The sequence below is a fragment of the Castor canadensis genome, chromosome 3, assembly GCF_047511655.1.
Source record: "Castor canadensis chromosome 3, mCasCan1.hap1v2, whole genome shotgun sequence".
NCBI lineage: Eukaryota > Metazoa > Chordata > Mammalia > Rodentia > Castoridae > Castor > Castor canadensis.
In genome coordinates this window covers 182,412,588-182,434,209 of record NC_133388.1, presented here as the reverse complement: position 1 = coordinate 182,434,209, position 21,622 = coordinate 182,412,588, and the positions used below count along the sequence as shown (strand labels likewise).

General features: G+C 40.9%; 1 long non-coding RNA gene across 1 annotated transcript; it reads left to right on the top strand.

Annotated features, from left to right (window-relative positions):
- Nucleotides 1–599: 599 nt before the first annotated feature.
- On the top strand, nucleotides 600–21,164 carry LOC141421371 (uncharacterized). The gene is made up of 4 exons (XR_012445961.1): nucleotides 600–720; nucleotides 15,125–15,231; nucleotides 17,057–17,376; nucleotides 21,047–21,164. It is a non-coding gene; the product is annotated as an uncharacterized lncRNA (long non-coding RNA).
- The last annotated feature ends 458 nt before the right edge of the window (nucleotides 21,165–21,622 follow it).

Below are 21,622 nucleotides of genomic sequence, written 5' to 3'. Positions count from 1 at the left end.
GTGTCTTCTGTCATTCCAGGGGCTCAGGAACCTCAAAGTCCCATGTTTAAGAAGTTTTCTGTGCTGCGAGATAGCATGTTGACAAGAATTCAACATGTCAACCTTGTTTGATAATTGCAGGCTTCTCAAAAAGTCAGACGAGTGTGCACGTGTTGTGTGTGTGTATGTGTGTATCAGACTGGCAAAGATTAAAAGAATAACATCTTGCATTGAGGACGGTGTAGAGAACAGGGTCTCATATGTTGTGTGTGGGAGAACATAGAGGTTCTGCCTTCTTGGAAAGCAATTTTGCACCTCAGACCAAATTTTATTTTTTTTTGTGTGTGTGCAACACTGGGGCTTGAATTCAGGGCCTCATGCTTGCTAGGCAACCACTCCATCGCTTGAGCCACATCCCCACTCCCAAATTTCTTCAAGGCATTTACATAACAACTTTGGACTCAATAATTCTGAATTTATCCTAGGAGGTATTCAGCCAGATGACCAAATTTAGCAATGTGTTTATCATGGTATTTATAACAGTGGTTATACTGGTGAGAAATTATAAACAATACAAAAGTCACCAAAATAAGAACACTGAAATTATGGTGCATCCACACAGATGGACTGCTTTGACACCATTGGAAGTGTGAAAAGAGCATCGTGATGTGATAGCAGACATGCACATCTGCAGACACAAACTTGGAGCAGAGTATCATGCCATTTTAGTAAAATAAGCATGTAAGTATGTGCCTGTGAAAAAGAATATAAATTAGAATCTTTAAAAAATTGCATGAAGGATAATCTTTTTTAAATTCATTTATTCACATGTGCATACATTGTTTGGGTCATTTCTCCCCTCTGTCCCCCTGACCCCCTCACTTCCAGGCAGAATTTGTTCTGCCCTTATCTCTAATTTTGTTGAAGAGTAGAAATAAGCAATAATAAGAAAGGCATAGCATTTTTGCTAGTTGAGATAAGGGCAGCTATACAGAGAGATTCCTAGCATTGCTTCCATGTACAAATGTGTTACAACCCAAGTTGATTCATCTCTAACTAGTCTTTACACTGGTTCCTGATCCACTTCTTGTGTTGACCTCTGTCGCTTTAAGGTTTCTGTATTAGCTCCTCTGGAGTGGGGACATCAAATGCTTTCATGATTTGGGTTTTCTACCTATTCCTATATCTCCCGTATGTGCTCTCCCCTTGTCGTGTGATCCAAGTCCAACCCTGTATTTGCCCTAGAGCTGAAGTCCACATATGAGGGAGAACATATGATTTTTGGTCTTCTGAGCCTGGCTGACCTTACTCAGAATGATGTTATCCAGTTCCATCCATTTACCTGCAAATGATAAGATTTCATTCTTCTTCATGGCTGAGTAAAATTCCATTGTGTACAAGTACCACATTTTTTTGATCCATTCATCAGTGGTGGGGCATCCTGGCTGTTTCCATAACTTGGCTATTGTGAAATGCGCTGCAATAAACAAGGGTGTGCAGGTGCCTTTGGAGTAACCTGAGTCGCATTCCTTTGGGTATATCCTCAGGAGTGGGATTGCTGGATCATATGGCAGGTCTGTGTTTAGATTTTTAGGAAGCCTCCAAATTTTTTTCAGAGTGATTGCACCAGCTTGCATTCTCACCAGCAGTGGATTAGGGTTCCTTTTTCCCTACATCCTCGCCAACACATGTTGTTGGTGGTGTTTTTGATGATGGCTATTCTAACAGGGGTGAGGTAGAATCTTTGTGTGGTTTTGATTTGCATTTCCTTTATGGCTAGAGATGGTGAGCATTTTTTCATGTGTTTTTTGGCCATTTGAATTTCTTCTTTTGAGAAAGTTCTGTTTAGTTCACTTGCCCATTTCTTACTTAGTTCATTGACTTTAGGAGAGTTTAGTTTCTTAGGTTCCCTGTATATTCTGGTTATCAGTCCCTTGTCTGATGTATAGCTGGCAAATATTTTCTCCCACCCTGTGGGTGATCTCTTCAGTTTAGAGACCATTTCTTTTGTTGTGCAGCAGCTTTTTAATTTTATGAAGTCCCATTTGTCCATCCTTTCTCTTAGTTGCTGGGCTGCCGGGGTTCCATTGAGGAAGTCTTTGCCTATACCTATTAGTTCCAGAGTGTTTCCTGCTCTTTCCTGTATCAACTTTAGAGTTTGGGGTCTGATATTAAGGTCCTTGATCCATTTAGAGTTGATACTAGTACAGGGTGATAGACATGGATCTAATTTCAGTTTCTTGCAGACTGCTAACCACTTTTCCCAGCAACATTTGTTGAAGAGGCTGTCTTTTCTCCATCCTATATTTTTGGCACCTTTGTCAAAAATAAGGTGGGCATAGCTGTGTGGATTCATATCCAGCTCCTCTATTCTGTTCCACTGGTCTTCATGTCTGTTTTTGTGCCAGTACCATGCTGTTTTTATTGCTATTGCTTTGTAATATAGTTTGAAGTCAGGTATTGTGATACCTCCAGCATTGCTCTTTTTGCTGAGCATTGCCTTGGCTATTTGCGGTGGTCTCCTGTGTTTCCAAATGAACTTTAGGGTAGATTTTTCAATCTCTGTGATGAATGTCATTGGGATTTTGATGGGAATTGCATTAAACATGTAGATTGCTTTTGGTAGTATAGCCATTTTCACTGTGTTGACTCTACCAATCCATGAGCACAGGAGATCTTTCCATCTTCTGTAGTCTTCCTTGATCTCTTTCTTCAGGGGTTTGTAGTTCTCCTTGTAGAGGTCATTCACATCCTTTGTTAAATTTACTCCTAGGTATTTGATTTTTTGAGGCTATTATAAATGGAATTGTTTCAATAGAGTCTTTCTCAATTTGTTCGTTGTTGGTGTATAGAAAAGCTAATGGTTTTTGTAAGTTGATTTTGTATCCTGCCACCTTGCTGTAGCTGTTTATGGTGTCTAGGAGTTTTGGGGTAGAGTTTTTTTAAGGTATATATTTCTTGTTTTTATAAGCAAGGAACATATATTCCTTGCTAGTTTTCAAATAACCCATCACACTTAGAAATATAAAATGTAGTCTTCTTTTCCTTACCCCAGTCAGAAGAGCAAAGTTCTTGTTTCAAATAACAGGAAACCTTACTCTAAATGGACAACAACCAGGACGTTGACTGTTTCACCCCAAGTCTGGGTGCAAGAGATTCCAGCATTGGTCACATCTGAGGGCTACAGGCCAGCTTCTTAAAGATACTCTTTCTCCCTCTTGGTCACAAGATGGCAACCATAGCTCCAGATATCATATCTGCAAATAATCCTGGCTTAGGCAGGGAGGAAGGCTTCTCCTTAACATTCTGTCTTAAGCAGAATATGCCTTCTAGGAGATTTTCCCTCTGTCCCCTTTGACCATCATTTTAAACCCCTTGTTCCTGTTCAGCTACTCAAGAGGACTTCCACCTCTGCAGTTTAGGAGGGAAAAAGAGGAATGTCTGTGTACATAAGTATCAGTGTGTGCCATCCAGGTTATTCCCAATTTGCACGTAATTCATCATCCATCCATGGCTCCCAATTGTTTTGGCTGCTCTGTTTCCCCAGTCAGGGAGGAGGTGGCAGAGGTGGAAAACATCACCTCTTCCAGCTGCCGCTGGAACTCAGCCCCTGCACTAGAGACTTTCATTACTTTTGATGCAGTTCCATACAAATGGCAAGGATGGAATTTACAAAGTTTTATTTTGCACCTGGGGCACACCTATACCATTTTTTCAGGTGAGAGTTTGCTTCACTTTTAAAGACCCTCAGAAGAGAGGATTTTGCAATTTACTTCCATCACCACTTTCTGCACTAAGAAGCATTTTAGAGGTTGAAGCTGATAATTGTATCCTCTCCAAGTTCAGATGTTGACCCTAAACCCCAGAGCCACAGAGTGTGACCTATATCTGCATATATGGCCTTTAAAATGAGTTGCCTAGGGTGATCCCTGATCCAATCTGATTGCTACCCCAGAAGCAGAGGAAATTGGAACCCAGACATGCACAGGGAAAAGACCATGTCACGACACAGAGAGAAGGGAGCCACCTGTAACCTCATAAAACTTTGACACATCTGGGACTTCCAAAGTCCAGAACTTGGAGAAGATAGCAGTTGCTTAAGCCCAGTCTGTGGTCTCTAGCAAACTCACACACAGGGCGATGTGGCGTGGAACATGACCCACAAGGGTCAGCAACTTTCCCCCACCCCTGGGAATGTTTATCCAAGTGGTGCTAGTCCCTGCTCAGACCCCCCGGAACGAGGGCTTTGGGGTCAGGCCCAGCGGGATGGAAATCCCTCTGCGGGCCTATGGAACACAGTCACCACAGGCATTGGCTATAAGATCAGCTCAACCTAGATTCACCCCAGTTCTGCCAATGATGACAACAGTGACCCTGCAAATTGCCATCTGAAAAGCAGCAACGTTGAAAGGATGCCCTAAATGATGACCCTGAGGCAACTGGCAGAAACCAGGATTGTCCCAGAACATATGAAGACACATGGTCTCCAAACTAAAACCAGAAGCTATATGACTGAGTGCTTCCTTCGCCTTTAGAGTCCCACTGGTCACTCATAAGATGTGACTCAGAAACATTAGCTTCTCGGGGTGCGGTGAGGATACAAGAAGTAACATCTGGAAAGCTCTTGCACACAGCAGAGCAATTCATTCCTCCCTGGCTTCAGTATCAGCACATCAGGCCAAAATTGTTTCACCGTGGTGACTTTCCTCCCACACCATCACACTCTGGTCTGTATGGCTATAACCACCCATGCAGCAATTTAACTTTTTCAAAGTACATATTAACTTAATTGCCTTCGGAAATGAGTTGTTCCCAGACAGACCCGAGGAGTATTGCACAGCTGTTTCATCTGTTCAATCTAATTATTTGATATTTTCGGAAGCACTTTCTCAAGTTATCTCTTGATTCTAGTTGTGGATGTTTTATCCCTAAATTTGCAACTGTTGTTGTCTAGGACTTTATAGCTTTTTATTATTTTTTTAAGCTGGTTGGACTCTATATCTACTTGGGAATTCCCCAATCCATGTGATTGTCCAGGATGAGCAAATGGTCACACTGGGAAGGAAGTTTGTCACAGGTGCCTCCCACCTCCCTCATGCAGGGATGTTGAGTTATTTCAAGCTGGGCTCAAATCCTGGCCTTATCACCTATAGAGCTGTGTGATTGGATCAAGTCACAAAAACCTCTCAGCCTCAGCTTCTTAAGAGGAGAAATTGCAATAATAGTAATAGCGTTCCTCTCCCAGGGAGGTAAAGAAGTCAAATGATACTGCATTGCTCCTTCCTTAAGGCTGGATCAGCAGGTGACACTTCAAAAACTTCCCATGTTATGAATTTCCTCTCCTAGAACTCAGGTTGAAATTTAACTCCCACTGGGATGTATTAAAAAGACAAAAGTTTAATGCAATTATGGTATTTGGAGTTGGGGCCTTTGGGAGGTAATTAAGGTTAAATGCAGTCATAAGAGTGGGGCCCTAATCCAATGGGGCTGTGGCTTTATAAGCAGAGGAGGAAAGAAGTGGGCTGAGATGTTTTGTCTTGCCATGTGATGCCCCATGCTACCTTGGGACACTGCAGAATGTCCTCACTAGCACAAAAGACCTCACCAGATGCAGCCATCCAATCTGGAACTTCCCAGCCTTTAGGACCATGAGGCAAATAAATCTCTATTCTTTATAAGTCACCAAGACTGGGTTTTCCAATTATAGCAACAGAAGACAGATTAAGAAACTGTAGCAAAACTCTTGATGGATATTGCTAGAGTTTCTAAAGCCCCTTGGAGAAGAGACCAGGGGAGGGGTGCAGTTACACCAGGGAGTGTGAGCAATCTTTTTTTAGAAACTTTTTTTATTATTATTGTACTTGGGGTACATTATGGCATTTATCAAAGTTCTTACATTATATCATAGTTGAATTCACCTCCTCCGTCATTCTCCTTTATCTTCCATCCTTCCATTCCTGGTACAGTTTCAACAGGTCTCATTTTTCCATTTTCATACATGAGTACATCATATTTCCACTATATTCACCCTCCTACACCCTCTCCTTATATTCTCCCCCTCCCACTGGCACCAACCCCCAGACAGGGCCTCTTTTACCTTCTTGTTCTCTGTTTTTGAAAATAGACATTTTTTGTTTGTTTAAGATAGCTATACAGGAAGTTTTCTTCTCTCTCTCTCTCTCTCTCTCTCTCTCTCTTTCTTTCTTTCTTTCATATTGGAGTGTGAACTCAGGGCCTACACCTGCAGGGCCTACACTCCACCAGCCCTTTTTTGTGATGGTTTTTTTGAAATAGGATCTCGAGAACTATTTGCCCTGGGCTGGCTTTTAACCACAATCCTCTTGATCTCTGCCTCCTGAGTAGCTAGAAGTTTCACTGGACATTTCTGTATATATATATATAATATATATAATATATATAATAACTGTATATATATATAATATATATATATACAGTTATTATATATATTATATATATATAATATATATAATAACTGTATATATATAATATATATAATAACCTAATTGGTTCATCCCTTCTATTTTTTGCTTTCTACTTTAGTCCCCTTCTATGGTGATTTTCAATATGTTTAAAAATTCTATATTTATTCTTGTATAGAAAGTATTTCAACCATAGTCACCTTCTTTCCCATTAGTGGCTCCCCCTTAGTGTGACCTATATCATAATATTGTGAGCAATCTTTTGAACTTCTGAATTTTCTTTAAAGTATCCTCCTCCCTAAAGTCCCACTCACCCTAGTAGCCGTCCCTGCAGCTTCTCATTTGGGCTGCTGTCCTGCCTGCTGCCTGATAACCACCTCTTTCTACCTCTGTAGCTCATTTTCCTGTGCCTCTGTGTTCTAACCATAACAGTGCAGTCCAAGGAACTAGACAAGAATCCAGTAGCAACTTTGGAAATTTCTGCTGGCCAGTGATCAATAACCCCAAATGCAAAACTCTCCCTGGTAATTTCTAGATTGGAGAATGTGGTGGGCTGGTTATCTTTGTTCCAGAAATGAGCACGCCTGGTCTCAGGTCTGGGCAGCTTCAGGATGCACTCACCACTGGAGAGTAGCTGGAATTGGAAAACGTAAGCTCCCATTGCACCTGCGCATCTGATGTGACCAGCAAATTGCACTGATCTCTAGAAACTCTCCACTGTCACTGTGACAGCTCAGAGGCACCAGAACAAGGAGGCTGTATCACTGTAAGTGTTTTCTTGTTTTGGTACTGGAGGCGTGAGCAATAAAGGAGAATCAAAGACTGAAACAGAGCTGGAAGTTACCAGAAGTCACTCTGTGAAAAATTATTGCAGTTATCAGATGTATAAAACTGTAAGTGATATACTGTTTTCATTACTTTTTAGTCAAGATGAAAGTACTCTCCTGTCAGAACGCAATTATTTAACTTAATGTATAAAATTATAAATGCACCTTACTTTTTTGTTTTATGACAGAAATTGGACAAAATAGGACTTGTGAAAATTGTGTGCATAGGTCCCAAATCCATGACAGTACTTCAAGGAGTAATTCGTGTGGAGTCTCATATATTATGTATCCCAAAGTATCAGATCGGTCCTGTGACCAGATCAAGCGTGTGACACCCTGTGAGCTGATGAATCTAATGGTTCCAGATGCAACAGATGGAAGAAACCAGTACATTTAAAAGACATGGGTGGTAGCTCTCGTGAGAGGTTCACCACCCCAGTTCAGGGGCTCTGCTTTACTGCAGAGTCCAGACAACTCAACATGGAAATGCAAATCAGTGTATTTCAACTCAGCAAATGTTTAATGGAGCAACAGCAGGAATAGTCACAGGTTTAGAGTTAGGGCCTGGAGTGCCTGGCGAGTTTCTGATTTCAAAGACTTGGATTAAGAACCCTTTGCAGACAAATGCAAGGGAGGAGATCTGGAAAAGCAGCCACTTCAAATGTCTTCTGCCACTCCCCTCGTGGAGATTTAGGCATCTCTTTGGCCCTAGTGAGCCAGTATAAACCCCGGACCGAGGCCCTGATAAGACTCACCCTTGACCTCATGAGTTTGCCACAGACCCAAGGATCAAGCCTCCTCACTCACGTCACAGCTGGGCTCGCACTGTCACACACTCTCACACAACTCAGTAGCTCCACCCTGCTCCCTGAGCCTGAGAGACATGGCTTCACCCCAAATTGTGGTTACTAGCAGTCTCTGGGAGGTGGTCAGTCTCCCCTTCTGCTTCCTGAGGCAGGTGTGAATTTGAACCCAGGTTCTTACCAGTCTGATGAGTGGGGCTCCCCTCCCCTCACTGGTTCCTGCACCTCACTGGTTCCTTTGTGCATCCAAGGCCTTCCTCCCCACTCACCAGGCAGACGATTCCCTCCTCCGGATCAAGCTGTCCATTGGCACCTGGTGGGATCTCCTCCTGGCCACCTGTGGGACACACCCCAGTGACAAAGAAGGTGACAGCTTACCATGTTGCCACAATCCCAGACAATCCCCCAAGAAATGTGGGAGGCTGCTAGCTGAGATATGAGACACTGAGGCAACTTAGCAGGAAGTAACAGTTTATTGTGCCAGCACAGGCCCAGCAGACTCATGTCCAAAGGCTGATGCCTGAGAACAAAGGAGTCTCACCTTATGTACCTTTGCAATCAGGTTGCAGAGGCAATAAAATTTTTAAAAAACAAGGTTTAGGAAATTCCAAGATGGCGGCTAGAGGTAGGAAGCAGAAAGCGACCCTCCTATAGTGAAATCTTGGAGAGACGCTGGAGACACACTTTGCAGGCATAATCACCGAGAAAAGGCATAACTTTGACCCCTCCACATCTCCAGCCGGTGCAGAGAATCTCCACTTCACGTTAAACGGAGAAACGAGGAGGGCCACCGGGGCCGCCAGTGGCCGGCGCCCATACGGCTTGGGAAGACGCGGACCAGCTTACTGTCGATTAGTACACTAACACTCCCTGTTTATACCTTTGAAACTTTCTTGTCTGATACCTTGTTCTGCTTTCTCCCTCTTGTCTGTATATTTGTTTTCCCCTTTTCTTTAACTTCTTGCTTTCCATCTCAGCTCACTCTTCCATTTTCAATATTACCATTGTTATTATTACAAGCTAGAAAATACTTAATTACACACAGTACAGGGACAGTAACAACACCAAGGACAATGACGGGAAGACAGAAAAAACAGGGAAACCAGTTTCCCCACAGCAAAAAATTAGTACAGGAACCAGAGGGGAATGAAGAGAACAGAAACTCAGATCCAGACTCCAACAAAATGAAGATAAACTATGCCAAAGGACCCAATGAAGCCCACAAGGATAATTTAAAAGAAGACATACTACAAGTACTCAATGAGAATTTTATAGAGATGATACTGGATAGGGTCAACCAAAATGTACAGGAGACACTCAAGAAATTCCAAGACAATAAAAATAGAGAATTTGAAAAAGCAAAAGAAGAAATAAAGGAAACCATAGAAGCACTGTATAAACACCAAAGTGAAAGACAGAACACAATGAATAAATGGATAAATGAACTCAGGACAAAAATAGACAACAATAAAGAAGAAAACTGCCAGGATATGGAAAACCTCAGAAAAAAGAACGAAACAGAACCGCAAAACAAAACGGAAGGCCAATCCAGCAGAATAGAACAAACAGAAGACAGAATCTCAGAACTTGAAGATGAAATGGTAATTAAAGGAAAAACCAAAGAACTATTAATTAAACAACTCAAGACCTGTGAAAAGAAAATGCAAGAACTCACTGACTCCATCAAAAGACCAAACTTGAGAATCATGGGCATCAAAGAAGGAGAAGAGGTGCAAGCGAAGGGAATGCGTAATATATTCAACAAAATAATAACAGAAAATTTCCCAAATCTAGAGAAAGATATTCCCATACAAATGCAAGAGGCCTCCAGGACACCAAACAGACCAGATCAAAATAGAACTACTCCACGACATATTATCATTAAAACAACAAGTTCAGAAACTAAAGAAAGAATATTGAAGGCTGTAACAGAGAAAAAACAAGTAACATACAAAGGTAAACCCATCAAAATCACAGCAGACTTCTCAACAGAAACATTAAAAGCAAGAAGAGCGTGGGGTGAGATCTTCCGGGCACTGAATGAAAATAACTTCAACCCCAGGATACTATACCCAGCAAAGCTATCATTCAAAATAGATGGAGCAATAAAAGTCTTCCATGATAAGCAGAAACTAAAACAATATGTGACCACAAAGCCACCATTACAAAAGATTCTGCAAGGGATCCTGCACACAGAAAGTGACACCCAACTTAACCATGAAAAGGCAGGCAGCACCAAACCACAGGATAAGAAAAAGCAAGACAGTAGAGAGTAACATCAAGTTAGGTACACACAATCAAACCTTCAAACAACTAAGATAAATAAATGGCAGGAATCACCACATACCTATCAGTACTAACGCTTAATGTTAATGGACTTAATTCACCCATCAAAAGACACCGTTTGACAAAATGGATTAAAAAAGAAGATCCAACAATTTGTTGCTTACAGGAGACTCATCTCACCGACAGAAATAAGCATATGCTTAGAATGAAAGGCTGGAGGAAGATTTACCAAGCCAATGGCCCCCGAAAACAAGCAGGAGTAGCAATACTTATCTCTGACAAAGTAGACTTCAAACCTACATTGATCAAACGAGATAAAGAAGGACATTCCATACTAATAAAAGGGGAAATAGACCAAAAGGAAATAATAATCATCAATCTGTACGCACCCAATGTCAACGCACCCAATTTCATCAAACATACCCTGAAAGACCTAAAAGCATATATAAACGCCAACACAGTGGTTGTGGGAGACTTTAACACTCCATTATCATCAATAGATAGGTCATCCAAACAAAAACTCAATAAAGAAATCCAAGATCTAAAATATGCAATAGATCAAGTGGACCTAGTAGATGTCTACAGAACATTTCATCCAACCTCTACACAATATACATTCTTCTCAGCAGCCCATGGAACCTTCTCCAAAATAGATCATATCCTAGGGCACAAAGCAAGCCTCAGCAAATATAAGAAAATAGAAATAATACCGTGCATACTATCTCACCACAATGCAGTAAAACTAGAACTCAACAACAAAAGTAAAGACAAAAAACATGCAAACAGCTGGAAACTAAATAACTCATTACTTAATGAAGAATGGATCATCGATGCAATAAAAGAGGAAATTAAAAAGTTCCTGGAAGTCAATGAAAATGAAAACACAACCTACCAGAACCTATGGGACACAGCTAAGGCAGTCTTGAGAGGAAAGTTTATAGCCATGAGTGCATGTATTAAAAAGATTGAAAGATCCCAAATCAATGACCTAATGATACATCTCAAACTCCTAGAAAAACAAGAACAAGCAAATCCCAAAACAAATAGGAGAGAAATAATAAAAATAAGAGCTGAAATCAACAAAATAGAAACAAAAAAAACCATACAAAGAATTAATGAAACAAAAAGTTGGTTCTTTGAAAAAATAAACAAGATCGATAGACCCCTGGCAAACCTGACTAAAATGAGGAGAGAAAAAACCCAAATTAGTAGAATTAGGAATGCAAAAGGGGAGATAACAACAAACACCATGGAAGTCCAGGAAATCATCAGAGACTACTTTGAGAACCTATATTCAAATAAATTTGAAAATCTAAAAGAAATGAACAGATTTCTAGATACATATGATCATCCAAAACTGAACCAAGAGGAAATTAATCACCTGAATAGACCTATAACACAAAGTGAAATCGAAGCAGCAATCAAGAGTCTCCTCAAAAAGAAAAGTCCAGGACCTGATGGATTCTCTGCTGAATTCTATCAGACCTTTAAAGAAGAACTGATACCAACCCTCCTTAAACTGTTCCATGAAATAGAAAAGGAAGGAAAACTGCCAAACACATTTTATGAAGCCAGTATTACACTTATCCCAAAACCAGGCAAAGACACCTCCAAAAAGGAGAACTATAGGCCAATCTCCTTAATGAACATTGATGCAAAAATCCTCAACAAAATAATGGCAAACCGAATTCAGCAACACATCAAAAAGATTATTCACCACGACCAGGTAGGCTTCATCCCAGGGATGCAGGGGTGGTTCAACATATGAAAATCAATAAACATAATAAACCACATTAACAGAAGCAAAGACAAAAACCACTTGATCATCTCAATAGATGCAGAAAAAGCCTTTGATAAGATCCAACATCATTTCATGATAAAAGCTCTAAGAAAACTAGGAATAGAAGGAAAGTTCCTCAACATTATAAAAGCTATATATGACAAACCTACAGCCAGCATTATACTTAACAGAGAAAAATTAAAACCATTCCCTCTAAAATCAGGAACCAGACAAGGATGCCCACTATCTCCACTCCTATTCAACATAGTACTGGAATTCCTAGCCAGAGCAATTAGGCAAGAAGAAGGAATAAAAGGAATACAAATAGGTAAAGAAACTGTCAAAATATCCCTATTTGCAGACGACATGATCCTATACCTTAAAGACCCAAAAAACTCTACTCAGAAGCTTCTAGACATCATCAATAGCTATAGCAAGGTAGCAGGATATAAAATCAACATAGAAAAATCATTAGCATTTCTATACACTAACAATGAGCAAACGGAAAAAGAATGTATGAAAACGATTCCATTTACAATAGCCTCAAACAAAATCAAATACCTAGGTGTAAACCTAACAAAAGATGTGAAAGACCTCTACAAGGAAAACTATACACTTCTGAAGAAAGAGATTGAGGAAGACTATAGAAAGTGGAGAGATCTCCCATGCTCATGGATTGGTAGAATCAACATAGTAAAAATGTCGATACTCCCCAAAGTAATCTACATGTTTAATGCAATTCCCATCAAAATTCCAATGACATTCATTAAAGAGATTGAAAAATCTACTGTTAAATTTATATGGAAACACAAGAGGCCACGAATAGCCAAGGCAATACTCAGTCAAAAGAACAATGCAGGAGGTATCACAATACCTGACTTCAAACTATATTACAAAGCAATAACAATAAAAACAGCACGGTACTGGCACAAAAACAGACATGAAGACCAGTGGAACAGAATAGAGGATCCAGATATGAAGCCACACAACTATGAGCAACTTATCTTTGACAAAGGAACTAAAAATATATGATGGAGAAATAGCAGCCTCTTCAACAAACACTGCTGGGAAAACTGGTTAGCAGTCTGCAAAAAACTGAAACTAGATCCATGTATATCACCCTATACCAAGATTAACTCAAAATGGATCAAGGATATTAATATCAGACCCCAAACTCTTAAGTTGATACAAGAAAGAGTAGGAAATACTCTGGAGTTAGTAGGTATAGGTAAGAACTTTCTCAATGAAACTCCAGCAGCACAGCAACTAAGAGATAGCATAGATAAATGGGACCTCATAAAACTAAAAAGCTTCTGTTCATCAAAAGAAATGGTCTCTAAACTGAAGAGAACACCCACAGAGTGGGAGAAAATATTTGCCAATTATACATCAGACAAAGGACTGATAACCAGAATATACAGGGAACTTAAAAAACTAAATTCTCCCAAAACTAATGAACCAATAAAGAAATGGGCATGTGAACTAAACAGAACTTTCTCAAAAGAAGAAATTCAAATGGCCAGAAAACACATGAAAAAATGCTCACCATCTCTAGCAATAAAGGAAATGCAAATTAAAACCACACTAAGATTCCCCCTCACCCCTGTTAGAATAGCCATCATCAGCAACACCACCAACAACAGGTGTTGGCGAGGATGCGGGGAAAAAGGAACCCTCTTACACTGTTGGTGGGAATGTAGACTAGTACAACCACTCTGGAAAAAAATTTGGAGGCTACTTAAAAAGCTGGACATCGATCTACCATTTGATCCAGCAATACCACTCTTGGGGATATACCCAAAAGACTGTTACTCCAGAGGCACCTGCACATCCATGTTTATTGCGGCACTATTCACAATAGCCAAGTTATGGAAACAGCCAAGATGCCCCAGCACTGATGAATGGATTAAGAAAATGTGGTATCTATACACAATGGAATTTTATGCAGCCATGAAGAAGAACGAAATGTTATCATTCGCTGGTAAATGGATGGAATTGGAGAACATCATTCTGAGTGAGGTTAGCCTGGCTCAAAAAACCAAAAATCGTATGTTCTCCCTCATATGTGGACATTAGATCAAGGGCAAACACAACAAGGGGATTGGACTATGAGCACATGATAAAAGCAAGAGCACACAAGGGGGGGGTGAGGATAGGTAAGACACCTAAAAAACTAGCTAGCATTTGTTGCCCTTAATGCAGAGAAACTAAAGCAGATACCTTAAAGCAACTGAGGCCAATAGGAAAAGGGGAACAGGAACTAGAGAAAAGGTGAGATCAAAAAGAATTAACCTAGAAGGTAACACCCACGCACAGGAAATCAATGTGAGTCAATGCCCTGTATAGCTATCCTTATCTCAACCAGCAAAACCCCTTGTTCCTTCCTATTATTGCTTATACTCTCTCTACAACAAAATTAGAGATAAGGGCAAAATAGTTTCTGCTGGGTATTGAGGGGGGGAGCGGGAGGGGGTGGAGTGGGTGGTAAGGGAGGGGGTGGGGGCAGGGGGGAGAAATAAACCAAGCCTTGTATGCACATATGAATATTAAAAGAAAAATGAAAAAAAAAATCACAAATATCTCGGCATGAACTCAGTCTAGGTGTCTTAGAAGATATTTTGCTTTATCTTTGAGAAGTTTAGTACTTCTAATCCAAAAATTTCAAAATGTGAAATGCTTCAAAATCTAAAACTTCCTGAGTGCCAACATGATACTTAAAAAAAATTCAGATTTTGGAGCATTGTGGATTTTGGACTTTTGGATTAAAATGAAAATATTCCAAAATCCAAGAAACTCCAAAATCTGGAACACTTTTCTGAAGAATTGAGATACTCAACAAAACTGATTTTAGAGAAAGCTAAATCTATTCCCTGTGTGCTGGAATTACTTCACCTACTGATAGGACATTTCTGTAGTAACTCCTGGTGGAGATCTTTTTGGGGGAAAGAATCCAGAAATTTCCACTCCTGCCAAGTAAAATAGTCAAATATTACTGCTCCCTGTCAACAGGAAGAAGAAATCTGAGGTCAGACTCTTTTCTTGGAAGGCAGCTATGCTCACCACTATCCCACCAAAGCCACATCAGACTCCCTTCTTTGTGCTCCCCTTCTGTGGAGGTGAGAGCACTGAGATGTCTGAGTGTGGTGGGGCCTGAGCCTTTGTCTCCCAGCTCCTGCTTTGCTTTTTGTGGGTGGGTCTCATCTTGGGTATCTCTAGATTTCTAAGCTCAGTTGTGTCTTGGCTCCTGACTCCTGCATTTCTGCTACTTTCCTTTTAGTCACAGCTCTTCCTGCCCTTGTCCACTTCCGGACTGGTCTTCTAGAGAGCCTGTGTCACTTACAGAGCCTCTCTGAGGACACAGGGACTGGCCAAAATATTTGGTTCATATAATGGCCATAGCCTGGTTAGCCCAAAACAGAAGCCCTGGGCCTTGACGTAGACACTCATGGAGTCTCAATAAAGTTTTACAATTTTCTTCAAAAAAAAAAAAAAAAACAAAGACTTGGATTAAGAACCCTTTGCAGACAAATGCAATCATTACTGGTGTTGTGAATTTGTTGCACAGTTGTGATGAAAGTGGTAAAAGTCCAAAGTTGAGGTTAAATCTAAGAGGGAACTGAGAATGGCTGGGAAGACTGTCCTCTCTCTCTTGCCCTCTCTCCCTCTCTGGCTGCTCACCTAACATGACAGCCCAACTGTAACATGAGCTAATTACAATCTCACACTGGCTAATTATGGCATGGAGCAGAAGCTTGGGGTCAAAACAGGCCAGGCCTGTGTGTGTGCACATGCACATCTGTATGTCACATATGTGCATGACTTGTGTTTATGGATGTGTGAGGACAGTAGCTACAGAACAATTAAATAATGCTTTCAATCCACTCACTGCAATGACAATTTTCTATTCTTGACATATAACTGATGTTTTTTTTGTAAACAAGCCCAAGAATTCCAGAGAAATTAAAGGCCCTCATGAATGACACCAGGAACCTGGTGTTAAAGGAGAGACAAGAGAGCTGCTTTCTCACTCTCCCTGTCTTCTGTGTCTCTGGCCTGGCACCCCAGGTCATGGTGGCTCTCTGCCACACTACAATAAAGTCCCACAACCCGCTGTATCTCTGGTCTATCTAAGGAAGCCTCCAATTTTAGCTTTTGCCATTTCCCTTCTTATTGCCTAGAAATTTAATACTAATAAAATTAATTGATCTCAAAAGATGAGTCTCAAGTAATCAAAAGAAGGTAATTTATGAAAAATGATATGCCATATTTACCTCACTAGATTGTCAATGTAAAATTCACACGGATATTGAAGGTACAGAGAGCTGCTAGTATTATATGATTTTCTATGATCTTTCTAGATCTCTGGAGAGTAGTTAGCTGCATTTTTTAGAAGCCTTAACATGTGGATCCACATTCTATTAGCCGCATATGTTCAGGAATTTAGCTTAAGGAAATAATGAATGCTATGCTATGACAAATATTTAGCTGCTTAGATATTCAATTCAGTGTATTCATAGTAGAGGAAATCCACTGGAGTGGAAAGCCTGTACATTGATTTAGAAAAGCAATGAATGCCAGAGTGATGGATTAATGTGTAGCTATTAAAATAGTAATGTAAGCCATATTCATTTGCATAAGAAGGCATTCCACTGAAAACAAGATGGTGGAGTTCTGCTTCCAGAAAGGCTAACTATTCCTTTTACTGAATAAAACCAAAGACCCTGTCCATGGTTCATAAAACAAACATAAAATGATTTAAGTACTGCATATGTATCTATAAGAATAGAATAATGAAACCCCTTAAAATTGTTTACAAAGGGGAGAGGGAGATAAGAAAGTGTCATAGAGAGGTGAATTTAATTAAAGCAAATTCTATGCATGTATGGAAATATCTCAATGAAACCCCTTTTTACAACTAATATACACAAATTTACCAACTAGGAAAAAAGAAGACTCTGAGTGGAGAGAAGATGACAGATTGGAGAGAGACTCGGGATCCAAAGACAAATACCATGATGAGTTCCCTGTTGTTTTTGTATTGTTTTGTTGTTGTTTGTGCTCCTTATGTATCTCAAAGTTGAACTGATAATGCCAGCAACCTGGAAACACCATTAAGCATAGACATCAAAAGCCACCAGGAAACTTGCTCTCTTTATCCAAACAGGGGAAGCCCAACAAGACAGAAAACTTTTAGACCATCGCTGCTATACTCCAGCCAAACATCACAGAATAACCTGTAGCACCGACCCCCCCAGCAAAGAGTGAGTGGAGGAGTCTATATTCACAGGCTGCACACAGGTGCCCCAATACCCCCAGCAAGGCAGTGTTGGAAAAGGCCAAGGCTGAGGTTTTGTTCCCATTTTATACTTAGATACCAAAACCTTAAAGCCCAAGTCTCATGGTTGGTACAACTTCTGTGCTACTAACTACCTACCTTAGTGCACTGCAGTGAAACCGCTACCATTTTGCTGGTCTTGGCTGGGTTTGTCACAGGAAGAAGGAGTGAAGACCTCAGAGCTTCACAGGGTGGAGCTGGGGAAAGGCCTTGCACACCTCCATGTCTCTCACAGCATGGATGGATCATCCTTCATGCTCGTGCAGCTTCTCGCTAAAACATCCGAAATTGATCATTTACACCTCGGTGTGTACTTGCCACTGAGTTCCCTTATCCATAAGTCTCTGGAAATGAAGTCATAGCTATTCTTGTATTAAGAAGGACTCTGAGCCAGGCACTGGTGACTCACGCCTGTAATCCTAGCTACTCAGGAGGCAGAGATCAGGAGGATTGAGGTTCGAAGCCAGCCCCGGCAAATAGTTCTGCGAGACCCTATTTTGTAAAACCCATCACAAAAATAGGGCTGGTGGAGTGGCTCAAGGTGAAGGCCCTGAGTTCAAGCCCCAGTACTCCCCCCCAAAAAAGAGGACTCTGCCTTTCATTATAGGGATTGGGATCTTCCAAAAGAAGAGGGACAGGTTGGAGTGGCACTTCTTGAATTCCTAGATTCCCTTGTTTCTAGCTTGTCTTGAGCCTCAGGAACTAGCTACCAATTGGATGCAGAAGACTATTATCTCAGGCAGAAAGGATGGGTGCAGACTTAGCAGGGAGTGTAATCATGCCTCCTTATGGGAGAGACTGACTCTGTTGGTCATTCCTACTTGGTTTACAGATGTGACTCCTTGTCAAAGTAAGAAGATGATTTCCATTCACCTAAGAGCCAAAGGCAGATTCCCATAAGGGATGCCTGATTTGAAAAGTATTGTTTTAATCCAAGTAATAAAATTCTTAAATAATTAAACAAAAGATTTCTAACATAATAGATTCTCATCAAGGGCCTGGAAGTCATCACTCCAGTCCTTAAAAGAGGAAAGCTAAATGAACTGAAAACCAGTGACTTTTATTGGCAATGCCAGACACTGAGGTCACAAAGCACAGAGGAGTTTGAAACTTGCAGTCCCTCCAGCTATAGTCAATATTAAACACATGCCAAGTTCTAGCCAAATTCACATGAAATATGACACAGAAAGCCTATTTACCTCAGTTCCTATTACTCAATATATATGTCTGGCTTTCAACAAAACATTGTAAGGCATGCCAACAGCCAGGGAAAAGCACAGGCTGATGAGACAAATGGCAGAACCAAACTCAGATATGATACCGATGTTGGAATTATCAGACCAGCAGCATAAAGTAACTATAATTGATAACATAAGTGTTCTAATGGAAAAAATAGGCTGTGTGCAAGAAGAGGTGGGTAAAAATCATTTTCAATCCTGCCTTAATGGAAAGGAAGAGTTCTTTTCATAGATTCATCAGTAGACTGGACTTGGCTAGGGAAAGAACCAGTCCACTTGAAGACAGGTGAATTAAAAATTCTCTAACATAAAGAAGAGGGAAAATAATGGACAGAACACAAAACAGAACTGCAGAGCCATGGGGAAATTTCAAAAGATATAAATGCAATAATTGGAATTCCATAAAGAGAAGAAAGAAATAATGGAACAGGGGATAAAATTGAAGTAGTAATGGCAGTCATTTTCCAAAGTTAATGGCAGACACCAAATCGTAGGTTCAGGTGTTCAACTCTCAGTGCACAAATGCTCTGCATGTGACAGCCCCTTTAAGAGGTCCCCTAGCCTCTCCTTAACCTACAGCGATGGACAGTGCAGGAAAGTGAGGTCTCAGTAGGAGTTCACAAGGCTGTCTCGTGATGGCTTCTTGGTGGCAGAGGGGGAGACAGAGTTTGAAGAGCAAGAAGAAGAGCAGGGACAGGGGGGCTGCCAGCTGTTGGGACAAGGAACATGAGCACCAAGGAGGACAGAGGCATGATGACAGGGATGGGGAACTGAAGTTGAACAAACAAGGGTGGGTGTCAGAGCCCAATAATTTAAAGGAGTTACCCAAGCCTTGGGGATGGATGAGAAGAAAACCTTTGTCCTGCAATTCCCCCAAAGCACAAATGCCACCTCCAGCTTTGGAAAGGTGCTGTTTTCCATGGGACTCAGCCAAATTACAGTGGGTTGAGAGCAATGTGATTCTGCTGTGACATTGCCAGGAGGAAAACAAAGCGTTTTGCTCTCAGCAGGGAACCTCATTGTCACTGAGAGGCAGGAAGCACATGTACCACATGCGCACAGTATCTGTGCAAATACAGCCTGGTAATGAGAAGTCTCAGGTTTCCTGGAAGGCTCATGCTTTTTGATTCAGCTGGTTGTCAGGAAACTAGTCCAAATCTTTCCTTGCCAGGCTCAGAGGCAAAAGAAACAGAATTAACATGCTAATCTGTTTCTGGTAGAAACAGATTTTCTACAAGTGAGATTTCCAAACTGTATTTAAAATTTGTTTTAGACTTTCATGTGGTTCTGTAGAACAGATCCCTTCTCTTTTGAGAAAGTGATTCTGTTTTTTTAAATTCATAATGGAATCCTTCATTTTAATTTGGATGCTGGAGCACCTCCAATGGCCCAAGGGTATGCCGACCCTAGGATGTTTTTGAACAGTTTTACCCATGGTGTATCTAAAATGTTGAATAATTAACAAGAATTTGGCTTTGGGAAATCTAAATGCGTTCACCACAGAGCATTTTTAGAAGATAATTCTGATGCATTTGATGCTGCTGGGGCTTCCCATAAAGCCCCTGGCATCTGCCAGGTGGAAGAAGGAAGGAGCAGTAATGCCATGTTGGCAATTTATTGACACCTGCTAGAAGCCAACCACTTGTGATTTCTCCTTCCTTTCCTTCCTTCCTTCCTTTCCTTCCTTCCTTTTCATTTTCTTTTTTCTTCCCTCTCTCCCTCCCCCCAACTTTTTCCTACTGAGGATTAAACTCAGGGTCCCATGCCCTCTAACACTTGAGCTATACCCTAGTCCTTTCGCTTCTTTTTTTTTCCTAGGTAAGATCTTGCACTTTTGCCTTAGACCACAATCCTCCTACCTCTGTTTCCTGAGTAGCTGGGATTACAGGCTTATACCACTACACTGGTCTTGTTTTTGAGATAGGGTCTTGCTAACTTTTGCCCAGGCTTGCCTCAAATCCCTGTCTTCACTTTCCAGATATCTGGTATTGCAGGCATGTACCACAACACCAAGCCCTGTGATTTATTATTTCTATCCTTTTTGTGACAGGTTTTAGAGGAGGTTGCTCCTAACCGAATATTTACTAAAGCATTAATATGCTAATTAGGAGAATAGCAAGTGTGAGAGACACTGGTGTGCATGATTTGCAATGGGAATGAAGAACCTGTTTTGTGTATTGATCTTACCTTGTCTGAAATTATGAAAGACTGTGAAATGACTGACAATGGGAGTAGGTATGCTACTTTAGGGCTCTGAGGGACTCCCCTTGTCCTTGGAAAGTCTTTATTACAAGCTGGATCAGGGAGGGCAGTCACCAAATAAGCAAGAACTGTTCTCACCCCTGACCTCCACTTCAGTTCCCAGGTCTGATCCCAGCCTAGTGGATCTGAAACAGCAGCTGTAGGACAGGAGAAAGTGCCCAGTGACCAGCCCCTCAACACCCCTCACTGAACAGGCAGAGGGGGAAGATTAAAGGTAGGTTGAGTTCAGAGTTTAGTGTTTGGCTTTGTTTTGTGTTTTGTTCTATTTTTGATTGACACATATGGTTTATATGTATGTATAGGGTGCAATATGATGTTTTAACACACATATACACTGTGAAGTTACAAAGCAGGGTGATTAGCTACTTTTACTCTTAGACATTTATCATTCCTCTGTGGTGAGACCATTCAAAACCCTCCCTTCTAGTTATTTTGAAATACACAGAATGATTGTTGCTACTGTAAATACTGTACAACAGAACATCAGAATGTTTTCCTCCTGTCTAGCTGTGACATTGTACCCTTGGAACAATCTCTCCTCACCCATCCTCCCTTCCCCTCCCTGCCTTAGTGGCCACTATTCAACTTCCACCTTCTGTGATGGCAACTTTTTTAGATTCCTCATATGAGTGAGATCATGCTGCTTTGGTCCTTCTGTACCTGACTCATTTC